Source organism: Symphalangus syndactylus, chromosome 8, assembly GCF_028878055.3.
Source record: "Symphalangus syndactylus isolate Jambi chromosome 8, NHGRI_mSymSyn1-v2.1_pri, whole genome shotgun sequence".
NCBI lineage: Eukaryota > Metazoa > Chordata > Mammalia > Primates > Hylobatidae > Symphalangus > Symphalangus syndactylus.
Window position 1 is genome coordinate 95,923,095 of NC_072430.2, and position 12,978 is coordinate 95,936,072.

Sequence of the window (12,978 nt, forward strand, 5' to 3'; positions counted from 1 at the left end):
CTATGCAGCTATAAAAAATTGAACTCATGTCCTTTGCAGGAACACTGATGGAGTTAGAGGCCATTATCCCTAGCAAACTAATGCAGTAAACAGAAAACCAAATACTGCATGTTCTCACTTATAAGTAGGAGCGAAATAATGAAAATACATGAATACAGAAGATGGAGGATGGGAGGAGGGAGAGGATCAGGAAGAATGAATAATGGGTACTAGTCTTAATACCTGGGTGACAACAAACTCCCATGACATGAATTTACCTATAAAACAAACCTGCACATGCTGAACTTAAAATAAAAGTTAAAAAATAAATGAATTGGTATATATAAAGAAGAACTTTGATCTGTGCCTGATGCATACAAAGCACTTCATAATTTAGTTGTTGTTATTATTAAATATTAAATTCAAAAGCGTCAGAGACTGATTCCATACTTGCTGTTTTCTGTAACATGTGGTTTACATGAGGTCAACATTATCTTATAAAGTATTCCTCATTCCCCTAATATTTCCCATGTTTCTGTAGAAACCTAATTTTACTTTTCCTATTTGAAAATGACAACAATGTTGTTTACTTGCCATCTGGATATTGTGTTCCACATTTTTGTTCTTGTGCCAAGATAGAAATGAAGATCTTTGACTAACTACTTCAATATAGCTCAATTGATTTAGTCAGTAAGTTGCTCCTGGCAACATTCACGCAGGCGGCTCTGCAAGTTGTTGTTGTTGTTGTTTATTGGCATTTCTGAGAGTCACTTGCTAATTTTTTTAAAAAGAATTTCTTTATTGGAGTTGGGACACAAAACTTGTTGGCTTCTAAAGGACTAAAAATTATGAATAAGATTACTGAAGTCGGTGATAGAAAAAATCTGAAGGAAATTGTTTATTTTCTCTGTCTTTCAAAAAACTGGTGATGATTGAACATCTTCAAAGACCATGAAGTTTAGGTACCTTTTTCATTTCTCATAGAGTTATGTCTCTAGGAGTAGAATTTATCCATCCATTCAACTTATTTATTATGAAACCTTTACTGAGTGTCTACTCTGAGTAAGGCAAACCACTGTCCTAGGTGCTAGGGATACAAAGATAAATGAGACAAATGGTTAAACATCTTGAGGTGGGAATAAAATGCTATATGCATAATTAAAATATATGACATAATTTACTAAATGGTACATCGAAAAGATAAGAGGAGTGCCATAAAGGTTTAGAGAAGGGAGGCAGCGAAACTAGTTTAAAGAGTTAGCACAATTTTCATGAATTAAATGATATTTAAGTCTTGAAGGACTCGAAGAATTTAGACAATGAGAGAAATTGGCAAAGGGAAGTTTTGGCTAGTGGAGAAGCATGAGTAAATAAAGGCAGAGAGATGGGAAATAGTAGGGAAATTTTTAGGGAAAAAACCTATTATTCAGTTTGGTGAACAAGGTGTAGGGTGCAAACTTTAAACAATGAGCATCTATTATATGCCTGGGGCTGCTCTAGGCTCCGGAGATACAGAGCCGAACAAGCAGACTAGGCACCTAAGCCTAGCATGCGTTTTAGAGAGTGGACACAGGTAATACGTAAGTACACAAATAAGATAATGGTGAGAGGTGCTATAAAATAAAAATGAAATAATGAATGAAATAAGAAGTGACAGGATTGGGAGAAGTTACCTTAAAATGGATAGGTCAGGGAAGATTTCTCTGAAGTGAAATTTGATGTGAAACCAGAAGAAGGAGAAGGATCTAGCCATGAGATGGCCTAGGAAGAGGGAGCTGCAAGGCCATTGATAAAACAGGCTTGCTGGATGGACAGGAAGGCCAGTGTGGCAGAATAGTCATGGCCAGCGGCGAGAATGATAATAGTTGAGGGCAGAGACAGATGGAAGTAAGATCACATGGGTAGTTGAAGACTATGGCTACATTTTGGATTTTATTCTAAATGCAGTGGGACACTATTGGGGGGTTTTATGCAGAGGAGTGATGTTATCTACATTACATTTCAGAAAGAACACCTAGGCTGCTGTGTGGAGAAGGAACTGTTGGGTATGGAGGGAAAATACACAAATTCGGGAGAGCTCTTGGAATTTACTGCAGCTAATCAGGACTAGGATGGTAGCAGCGGAGATGGAAGTTAATTCTCTAGTGACAGCAAGTCGCAGGTGAAGGGCTTTGCATTCCCTCAGTCTGAGGATTTGAAATTTATTCTGGAGGCTGAAAAGAAAGTAAAAAGTATTTACAGATTTAGATTTTTCCAGCATTCACCCCCTTTTTTCCCTGTGGAAGATGCATTTGTTTCAACATACATTAGTAAATGTTTGGTACATCACATAATAACTACTTCTGTGGTAATCCAGTGATTTGACAAAATAAGTGTGTGTTATTCAATCATTGTGGAAGACCTTGGGAAGGTCTTCAGAAAGGCAGAGTAGAGACAGGGATTTTTTAAAAAACATAATGAGTCCATATTATGCTAGGAGAGGGGGTCACTAATAATGAAGTTTTATTTATCTCACAGATGCTCTAGTCTGAGGAATCAAAAAAGCATATATCCATCTAAAGGTTAGCTGTCGACTTTCTTGTTGGAATGTGGATATTCTAATAAAAAAAGAAGCTGAATATTTCCTGATTTTTAAAGATGGCAACTAATTTAAAACAGTAACACACGGTGTAGGCCAACACAAAATGTATTAGTAGGCTGGTTTCATCCCTGGGGCCACCACCTTGCAACGTCTGAAATGAAGTATCCACCAGCAACCCACAGGAAGGCTTGCTTTGGCTAATCTATGGTCAAGACAGAAACAAAGTTTAATACCGTGAAAACTGGGACTCATTGGAGACGGCGTAGAGGCAGAAAAGACTGAGCGAGTTGTGGAAAAGGCTGAGCAGGAAGAGGAAGCAGAAGAATGGAAGAAGGATGTTCAGTGAGGTATGTGGTATAGGCTGATGATGATGGGCTGAAAAAAGTAGAGAAACATTCTACACACTGTTATCGGGACCCCATGAGTGTTTGTGGTGATCTGACAGTAAGGCCATTTTCTTTCTGGTAACAAATTGTACCTGCATCTTTCCAAACACTACAGGTAAATCTAAGGGGTTGTACAATGTGGAAGTGATACAGATATAAGTTAACTTTGAAACTTAAAAAAAAAATTTAGTTTCCCAATTGAAATCTCTTCCTCATTTAAACTGGACTTCCCATTGGTCTGCTAGCCCATACTGCTGGACACATCAGTTTATAGTGGTGCTCCCATCAGCTGAGTATACAGTTTTGATTATGGATAATATTTAGAAATCAGTCTGTTAGGTGCTCTTTTGTGACATCTTTGCATTATAATATTTGACAACGATAAATTAGCTTCAGTTTTTTATATATTTATTTTGTCTTCCTAAATACCGAGTAATCTTGAAGGCTGAAGGCCTTAGCATATTCTTCTTGTATCCAGCAGAGTTTAGCATGAAACCCTGTAGCTACCCCTAAAATGTTTCCTATCTACAAGATAAAAAAACACAAAGTTGAAAAGAAAATAGTCAAAGGTAGCCAACTGCATTGTCGAGTCCAAAAACCTATTTGATTTTTTTCCCCTACTGGATTGAGAATTGATTTTTTTTTTCAAAAACTTAATTGATGGCTATTTTGTCATTGCACAGACACAGCTTTTGTGTTATGGAGACCAAGAATACCTCTATCCAAAACAGAAGATGGTAGTAATTCGCAATCCTGAAATTAACCCGTGCCACTTAATTAGCAAGTATTTAATGAAAACTTTTTTTTTTTTTTTTTTGCCAACCGATCTTTATAATTGTGGCTGTTTTGTGGCTCTGTGTCTACTATAGATGCAGCATCACCATTTGGATCAAGGATCATCAGAGAGAGACATAGCCAAGGAAATATGCAGTTGCAGAGCACAGAGAAAAGAGACATTGTCTTTCTTTTTCTTCCTCACAGTACATTACTGGCTAAAAGAGAACTGCCTTGCAATCTAGTCAGACAAATGATTAAAAAAACCTCTAGCAGTTGTTTGAAACTAAATCTTAATATGACATAGAAAACAATGATGTAGACTTTTTTAATCTTTTAATTTTTATTAATTTAATCTAAATTAAATAAGTATAAATTAATCTATTATAATTTAAGTTCTAGGGTACATGTGCACTACGTGCAGTTTTGTTACATATATAAACATCTGCCATGTTGGTTTGCTGCACCCATCAACTTGACATTTACATCAGGTATTTCTCCTATTGCTATCCCTCCCCCAGACCCCCAACCCCCAGCAGGCCCCGGTGTGTGATGTTCCCTGCCCTGTGTCCATGTGCTCTCATTGTTCACCTCCCACCTATGAGTGAGAACATGCGGTGTTTGGCTTTTCTGTCCTTGTGATAGTTTGCTGAGAATGATGGTTTCCAGCTTCATCCATGTCCCTGCAAAGGACATGAACTCATCCTTTTTTATGGCTGCATAGTATTCCATGGTGTATATGTGCCACGTTTTCTTTATCCAGTCTACCATTGATGGACGTTTGGGTTAGTTCCAAGTCTTTGCTATTGTGAATGGTGCCGCAAGAAACATACATGTGCATGTGTCTTTATAGTAGAATGATTTATAATCCTTTGGCTATATACCCAGTGATGGGATTGCTGGGTCAAATGGTATTTCTAGTTCTAAATCCTTGAGGAATTGCCACACTGTTTTCCACAATGGTCGAACTAATTTACACTCCCACCAACAGTGTAAAAGCATTCCTATTTCTCCACAACAATGATGTAGAGTTTCAACAAGAATAGGCAACATACCAGGTACTACTTTGTCAAGGTCCTATTGGAAAGCATCCACTGTGTATCATAAACAAGTCTTGGGAATTATTTAGTCATAAGCCTCTTGGAACCGTGGGAAACATAAGGAAAAAACCATGTAATCCCTACTCTTAAGGTCTTCAAAATTTAGTGGGGGAAAATGACTCCCTAAGTAATATAAGTAATAGTAATATAAGATGTTATGTAATATAAGTAATGTAAGTAACAGTAATAGAAGATGTTATGATTTCAATGACACTAAATACACAGTGAAGAAATGTGGGGGAGGATTAATCTAGTTGGGAAAATCTGAGAATCTAATAGAGAATTTAGGATTTGATCAGAGCTGGAAGAGTGAGTGCTCACAGGAAGGAGGTGGAGGGAAAAACTTCCAGATGAAGAGGACTAGATGAACGAAGGCGCAGAGTAGGAAAGTGCTGTGTACCTTTAAGGATTGCAGATTGGACCAGATGGCTTGAGGGGAGCATTTCTGTCTATGGTGTGTTGGGAACAAGAGGGTGGAATATAAGTGGGCATTAAGGCCAAGAGTAGAAGCAGCCTCTTCTTCGTGCTACCCCATGGTGCTCTACAGAGTTTGTTATGTGTCTTCACTAAATTGTAGCATGGTGTTTGTTGATGTGTCTGCCTCCCAGCTAGGTGAGAACTTTTTCTGGGAAAATCATATTTTATTCTTTTTCCCCCTTAATACCAATAAATGCTTAATATTCTTGGTACTTTTTGTAACCTTGGTATTTACATGAATGCCTAGAAAATGAGACCCTTTATAAATGTTAAATCTGATAAGCAGGGAACCCAGCTACGTACGGTTTTGTAAGCTAGGCAAGGGAGTTTGGGTTTGGTCCTGTATGCAGTGAGGAGCTTTTGAAACTTTTTAAGACGGGAAATTATATGATCAGAGCCGTGCTTTGTGAAGATAACATAAGCAACAGCATGGAGGAATACAAATCAGAGAGAAGAAAAGCCCAAGGCAAGGACACCTGTCAGCAGTTGTCACGAGCATCTCAGTAAGGGGTGCAGAGCCTGGACAAAGGGGGCAGAGGCTGTGGGAGTAGAAAGAGGAATAAACTCATGTAGATCTGGCAACATTTGGATGCAGACAATGTAGAAAATGAAAGCGAGGGCTTGGAGTTGCAGTTATCTATCAAACTCAGGTTACTTGAAAACCTTTCAGCCAATTTGCCACTTCTATGTAAATAGGCTGCCTTGATTCTCTAATATCTCTCTCGTTAATGAAGTCTGGCATGAAACGTGAGCCTTCAGAAAAAAAAGGTAGACAAAACCAACAGCTTGATATTATCCCCAAATTATTGTGATTAATAAAAACATTTTTTTAAACAGAGACAGGGTCTCTCTACATTGCCCAGTTTGAGGCTAGATTAAAACTCCTGGCTGAAGCAATCCTCTACCTCAGCCTTCCTTCCAGGTATCTGGGAATGCAGGCACGCGCTGCCACAGCCCGCTGATGAAAACTTATGAAGAATCTTGAATACTGGAGCCATTCGTATGAATAATGAAGGTCCCCAAAGACAGGATTAGGGGTTAGTAAACACAGTGGCTGCTGTCAAATTTTTCAGATAAGAAATTAAACTATCAATTATGTCTAGAAATTCTGCTTACTGGTTTGGGGTTTGTCTTCAAAATAACAAGTTCACACACCTAGATTCAATAATGTCTTTAAAGTATTTGCCTATTTGAGGTTTGTGATGATGAGGAGGCATATGCTGACTGCTTTAAAGGCATTCTATTTTTTTCTCGACTTGAAAAGTTTTGTATGAAATCAGTGAAATGTACTTCACAATAAATTGTTTTCCTCTAGTGAGGAAATATTTTGGCTGCTGTCATCAGCATTGTGCTTACATGAACTGAAAGCGAGCATTCATAGCACATATAAACTGTAACTTGTCAAATTGGGAATGACTTCCAAAATAATAAATATAAAGAAACTCAGGACTTTACCAAGGATTTCACATCTGTTCATAAAATGGTAAAATTTCAAGAAAGCAACTCTGGCAGCCTTTGAAGGCTATGTAGGATTATTCAGTACCCACAGGTGAGCTATTATTTAAAGGAATTGCCACAAATGTCAACATCCAAGGGATCAAAACAACAACATCAATTACTTATGGAGTGTCAGAATTCAGTGATGTCAGCAAAAGGGAATTATGCAATTTACCACTTACGAAGTGGTTAAAAAGGAAAATAAAAAGGATGAGTTAAAATACGTGTATGAGATGCATCATTGTGGACCCCTAAAATGAAATATACTGTAGCAAAGTAGCAGGCACTTTCTAACAAGTAGAGAAAAATATCTATTCCAAGTTCTTAGTGTTTGTAGCAATAAGCCTGAAACGAGGATGTGACCACTCCCTTGGACTGAATATAAAGAAGATTGTGGAGGAGGAACTGGCATAAAAATGTTAAGAATTAATACCCATTAGATAAAAGATGTTTTATTATCAGATAAGCAACAGGAATTAATTTATTCAAATGACATCTACTGAACCTTTACTTTGTAAAGAATTACAATAATACACAAAAGGAGTAAAACTTTCCGAGAGTCACCAGTAATAACTAAGTCATTACTGATTAGAGGTGGGGCCCTCCTTTGGCAAAATTGGGATGAGATGGCTTTCAATGCCCTTTGTTTTCTGCTGTTTTTCTCTGCTTATTCTTCTCTTTCGGATTTCCTCTTTTTCTTGACCTGCACCTGTCTTCTTTCTCAGACCCTTTCTGTGCTGGAGGAATGTGAGAGGAGAAACTAAACCACCCTATGGCAGTGGTTCTTAACCCTGGCTGCCTGTTAATTTCACGAGGGTGGGCAGGATGGGGGAGGGTGTTGCTTCTGGAGATTCTCACTTCATTTTTCATGAAGTCTGGGGTCTGGGCATTCATGGCTTTGATTCAGGCAAGGTTGAGAACCAAGTGGTCTTCAAACTTTCCCCCTTGCATACACTCTAATGTAATTTAGAAAAATTCTGTTTCACTTTGCACGTTTTTAAGTTGACATCTAAAATGTTCCAACATAAGTTTAAGTGGTTTCAAATAATGTAATTTTCTACATATTGCATATATTGATACTTAAAATAAAGCTAGTAAATTATTAAATAAGTGCAATGAAACCAGAGACGATGGGACTTGATGCCTACCTACCATTATCCACTGAAGAAATAAACAAACTCTCTTCTAGCAGTTGGACATTTTACATTATTCCTTCTTCTCGAACTCTTACTTTCATTTTATTTCTTTCACCTAATTTTAGGTTTATTGATTACCTGTTTATATTTTTCTGCAACAAAAGCATGTTTATTAATTAAAATTCAACATTTTGAAAAATTTCCATAAGGCTCCAAATTAAAGTGACTCTCCCCTCCAGTGGAACTACCATTGAAAGTATTATTGCCATGGACTTGACATAAATATATTACAAATTTTGGTAACTATTAAACATAAACATTATAATTTTATTTGAAATGCATTTTAAAAGGAGATGTATGGGGCTTTAGTTTCTTTTAATGTATAGCACTTAATGGCAAAATGGCACAGGGTTTAGCATCAATAATACTCAATTTTTCACTTTATAGATGGAAATGCTGACAAACCTTGTTCACATAAACAAAGAGACTGGCATTGGAAAGAATATTGTTATGACAATGTCACTGAATTTTTTGAACAACTTTTGAATTATATGCAAAAAATTACTCAGTGATTTTTCCTTAAAAACATTTAAAAATAAATCCTCAGTGAGAAACAAGTTTTTCCTTCAATTTTGTTGGGAGCAAAAAAACCACCTGAACGATTTGCTAAGAAATTTCTTATCCATATATTGAATGAACCATTATCTTTCTCAACACCAGCACCAAATAGATTCATTATTAGATATCACCCTAATGCTACCACATGAATGTACCATTGTACAGATACCATTGTAGTATCTGTGAAGGGTGAGAAATACCTCTTTTTTAAAAAGTGGCTGGAGAAATATCACAAAAGGAGAAGTGAGAACCTGACACTGGGTCAACATGTTGACTGTAGTTGGTCTTGGCCAGATGAATTTTTTTTCCTTTTTTTATTTTTTATTTTTATTTTAGGAAAGGGAACAAATAAAAAACAGATCTTGGAAAGTCTTTTCTCGTTCCCAGTTTATGTATACTTAATATATTAGTCTTCTCATGAGTACATTTACATATTAGGTGAAGATAGTTAGGGAAATGTGGTTAATTTAAATATGTTAACTCTTGAAGGTAATAACTTGTGGATGGAGTGTTTTCCCACCAGAATCTCTCAGATCCTATGTCATGGGCACATAGACAACTGCAAATTTCACCTATATTTTTAAAAACTTGCCTGATTGGTATTTGAAAAACGTTTCATGAATTAATTGAAATAAATTTACAAATCAAAGACATAAACTATGAGTGCTACTTAATAGAAATGTAGTGCAAGTTACACATGTAATTTAAAATGTCCTAGTAGCCACAGTGAAAAGGTAAAAAGAACAAAGGTGAAATTAATTTTAATGATATAGTTTATTTAACTCAATAAATCACAATATTATCATTTCAACATGTTATTAATATAGAAATCGTTAATAATGTCTCTGATAGTCTTATTTTTGTATTATGCCTTTGAAATCCAGTATGTATTTAATGCTTATAGCAAGTCTCAGTTCATACTAGTCAGATTTCAAGTGCTCAGTAGCCATCTGTGCTTAGTGGCTACTGTATTGGGCAGCATAGCTATGGATGATTGGAAATTCAACTTTGTGCATTCTCTAATAATGTGTGGCAGAAGTAAAACTAATTCTTCATCAGTAGAGTGAGACACAAGACCACTAATTTGTATTTAACTAAATGACATTTTTTACCCCACCTCATACTCACACTCTGTATGAAATCTGACACTTTACTGACGTTCTAACTAGCTACTGCTTTTTGAAATGTTTATCACCTTTTGGTAAATGTGTCATGGTATAGTATTTATCATATTCTTAAATTACATTTGAAGTGAATAATCAAGTCTATTTTTCATTAGAACACTGATTTTCTCCAGCACTTTATTAGTTCCATTAGCTCCCTATAATCTGCAAAACTCAGCAATTTTTTAGATGTTCCTCAAGCAACAGGCTCAGATTGAGTTAAGATCTGCTTCTAGTTCCCATTACCATGATAATTTTGGCTCCCTCCTCCTATTTCTCTTTCTACTCTTGCTCCTTTTCTTTTTGTTTCACGGCAAGTCCTCACTGCTGCTCTCCTCTTCTCCCTTTATGGCCATCGAAAGCTCAATTTTAACTTAGGCAATAATGTGCCCAGTTCCACTGGGATGAATAATGATTGGTCCAAGCCAGTTATTATGATACGATTCTACTTTGTCAGAGATTGGGACAGAGGCTCTCAAAACTTAGTGTGCATCAGAATCACCTGGAGAACTTGTTGCAATCCAGAATTCTAGGCCCTAACTCTGGAGTCTCTAATTCAGTATGTTTGGGTCGGATCTGATAATTTGCATTTTAATCAAATTTCCAGGTGAGGATGATGCTGGTCTGGGAACCGCACTTTAACAACCACTGGTGTAGGGTATAGACATGTGGTTCATTTTGGTCAGTGAATTGTAAGAGATACTTGGCAAAGTTTGTCCTTCCTGATAAGAAGGCATCTAGATAATAAAGACATTATTTCCTTCTCTCTCTCTCCTTCCTTCCTGCTTTAGATGTTGCCATGCAAGGGCAAGGTTATTAGAGCTGCTGCAGCCATCTTGTGAAAATAAAAGAGAACCAAGAGGATTTCAGAGATACCATCCCACATCCTGACATTATGTAGCTCCTGAACCATCTATATCTATGGATCTTGCTACGTGAGGTAATTTGAAAAATCTTTTTTTTAAATTATTATACTTTAAGTTCTGGGGTAAATGTGCAGAATGTGAGGTTTGTTACATAGGTATACACGTGCCATGGTGGTTTGCTGCACCCATCAACCGTCATTTACATTAGGTATTTCTCCTAATGCTATCCCTCCCCTAGCCCCTCACTCCACGACAGGCCCTCATGTGTGATGTTCCCCTCCCTGTGTCCATGTGTTTTCATTGTTCAACTCCCACTTATGAGTGAGAACTTAGTGTGTTTGGTTTTCTCTTCTTGTGTTAGTTTGCTGAGAATGATGGTTTCCAGCTTCATCTGTGTCCCTGCAAAGGACATGAACTCATCCTTTTTTATGGCTGCATAGTATTCCATGGTGTGTATGTGCCACATTTTCTTTATCCAGTCTTTCATTGATGGGCATTTGGGTTGGTTCCAAGTGTTTGCTATTGTGAATAGTGCCACGATAAACATACGTGTGCATGTGTCTTTATAGTAGAATGATTTGTAATCCTTTGGATGGCCACCATGTCTTACTATTTTCTGTTGTTTGCAGCCAAAGTGTTCACTACAGATACAGTGACCAACTGTCTGAAACCACCATGCCACCTTCTTGCATGATTGAAATGGTGACATAGACTTAATGTCTTCACAGAATTGTGGTACTTAAATCATAATGCCTTTCCTTAAAATAATGTGAAGTGTTTTTCTGATATACTGCCATATCTATGTATGGTATACCAAGGCTAAGAAGTTACAGAAAGCTGTGTAAACAGAATGCTTCTGTGAGTAGGCTGAATCTCAGCAAGCTGACATAGTGTACCTAGATTGCTGTTTCATGGGCTAGAGTTAAAATATGGAGGACATGCTAATCACGTGTGCTGATGACACATAACTGGAAAGACTAGAGAATGTGTGAAGTATCCAGGATTCTCTAGTGGGACGGAAATATTGCTTATTCCAGGTACTTCAGAGAAAAGAACTGGTACTAATTGGCAGAATTTATAAAGAGGCACATTTTTGCTTCCTATAAGGAGACACATTTTCCAGCAACTAGAGCATGTGCATAAGCTTTCACCATGAAATGGTAAGCTCTGCATTACTTTACTGTTCATTGGGAAATTGAGAGCACACTTGCAGCTCTTGTGGTTTTATCTTTCAGCAAAAAGCATCACAACAAACTAAAAATTTCCCATAACATATATTAGGTTTAACCGTATGAAAATGCTGCTATTCAATCATTTTTGACTTACAAAAATGGCAATTTCATGTGATTCAATCTAATGGAAATAGAATAATACCCTGGAGTAGAATATGGAAATCTATTTCAGATCACTGATTGGAAGGGCAACACTTAAGCTGTTGCCATCCATCTTTATGTAGGCAGCGTGGGTTGTATAAACCACAAAGTTGTATTTTGTTCCTGGAAACTGCTAAGAAGACTTGATAAGAGCTGCTATTCTAAGAATGAGCTTTTCTTCCAACTCGATCAGTTTATTTTTTTTTCTTTTTGGGGTTGGGGGAGGTGGCACCTCCTTCAAAAGTAAGGATATATCTCCAGAATACCTTAGATTTTTTTTTCCAGGAAGCCACTGTTTATTTAGAATCTGTGTTACCTCATTGGGAAATTAGCTTCCTACTTTTACAATCAGGGAAGTGGCTGCACTTTCTTCTATTGGCTCTATTTACTCTTTCAAGTATCTAGGGGATCTTCTAAATTTTAGCATTTTGGGATATTATTCTATTTTATCCATGATGTTTATAGTTTTCTACACTGTTAATATGTATGTTCTTGACCTCTAGCTTTCTGGAATTTGAAAGTCCCAGTCTTTTTAATTTGGTCCCTACTGTTGTCCTGATATTTTTAGTTGTCTTTCTTGGGCATTTTAAGTTCTAGCTATACAGACACCACTCTATTCTCTTTACTTTCACTCTGTAGTGGCTACCCTTGCTCCTTCAGATCTAAAGAGTGTCCTTGACTTCTCCTACACTAGGTTAGGCATACTTGCAATGAACTCCCAGAGCAAAATATACTTCCCAGATCATAACACTTTCCTACTATCTGTTTTTTTTTAATTTTACAAATAGTTGATAGCACTTTTTTTTTTATGTGCTGGACACTGCTTTAAGGGCATTACAGTATTAAGTTATTTGACCTTCACAACAAATATTTGAGGTAGAACAATTACTGTCTCGATCTTATCAATGAGGCTAATGAGGTACAGTGAGGTTAATCAACTTTCCTAAGGTTTCAGCTAATCAATGAGGGGGCAGGATTTGAACCAGGGTGTCTGGCCCCTGATGTCCTCTTTCCCAGCCTGTTTGCCA

The 12,978-nt window shown here is 37.0% G+C and overlaps 1 long non-coding RNA gene across 1 annotated transcript in view; it reads left to right on the forward strand.

Moving 5' to 3' along the window:
• The first annotated feature begins 10,559 nt into the window (after nt 1–10,559).
• LOC134737468 (uncharacterized) overlaps nt 10,560–12,978 on the forward strand; it is a 47,217-nt gene continuing 44,798 nt past the window's right edge. Inside the window, exon 1 of the long non-coding RNA XR_010122399.1 lies at nt 10,560–10,651. This is a non-coding gene — a long non-coding RNA (uncharacterized lncRNA). The remainder of the gene's footprint in view (nt 10,652–12,978) is intronic.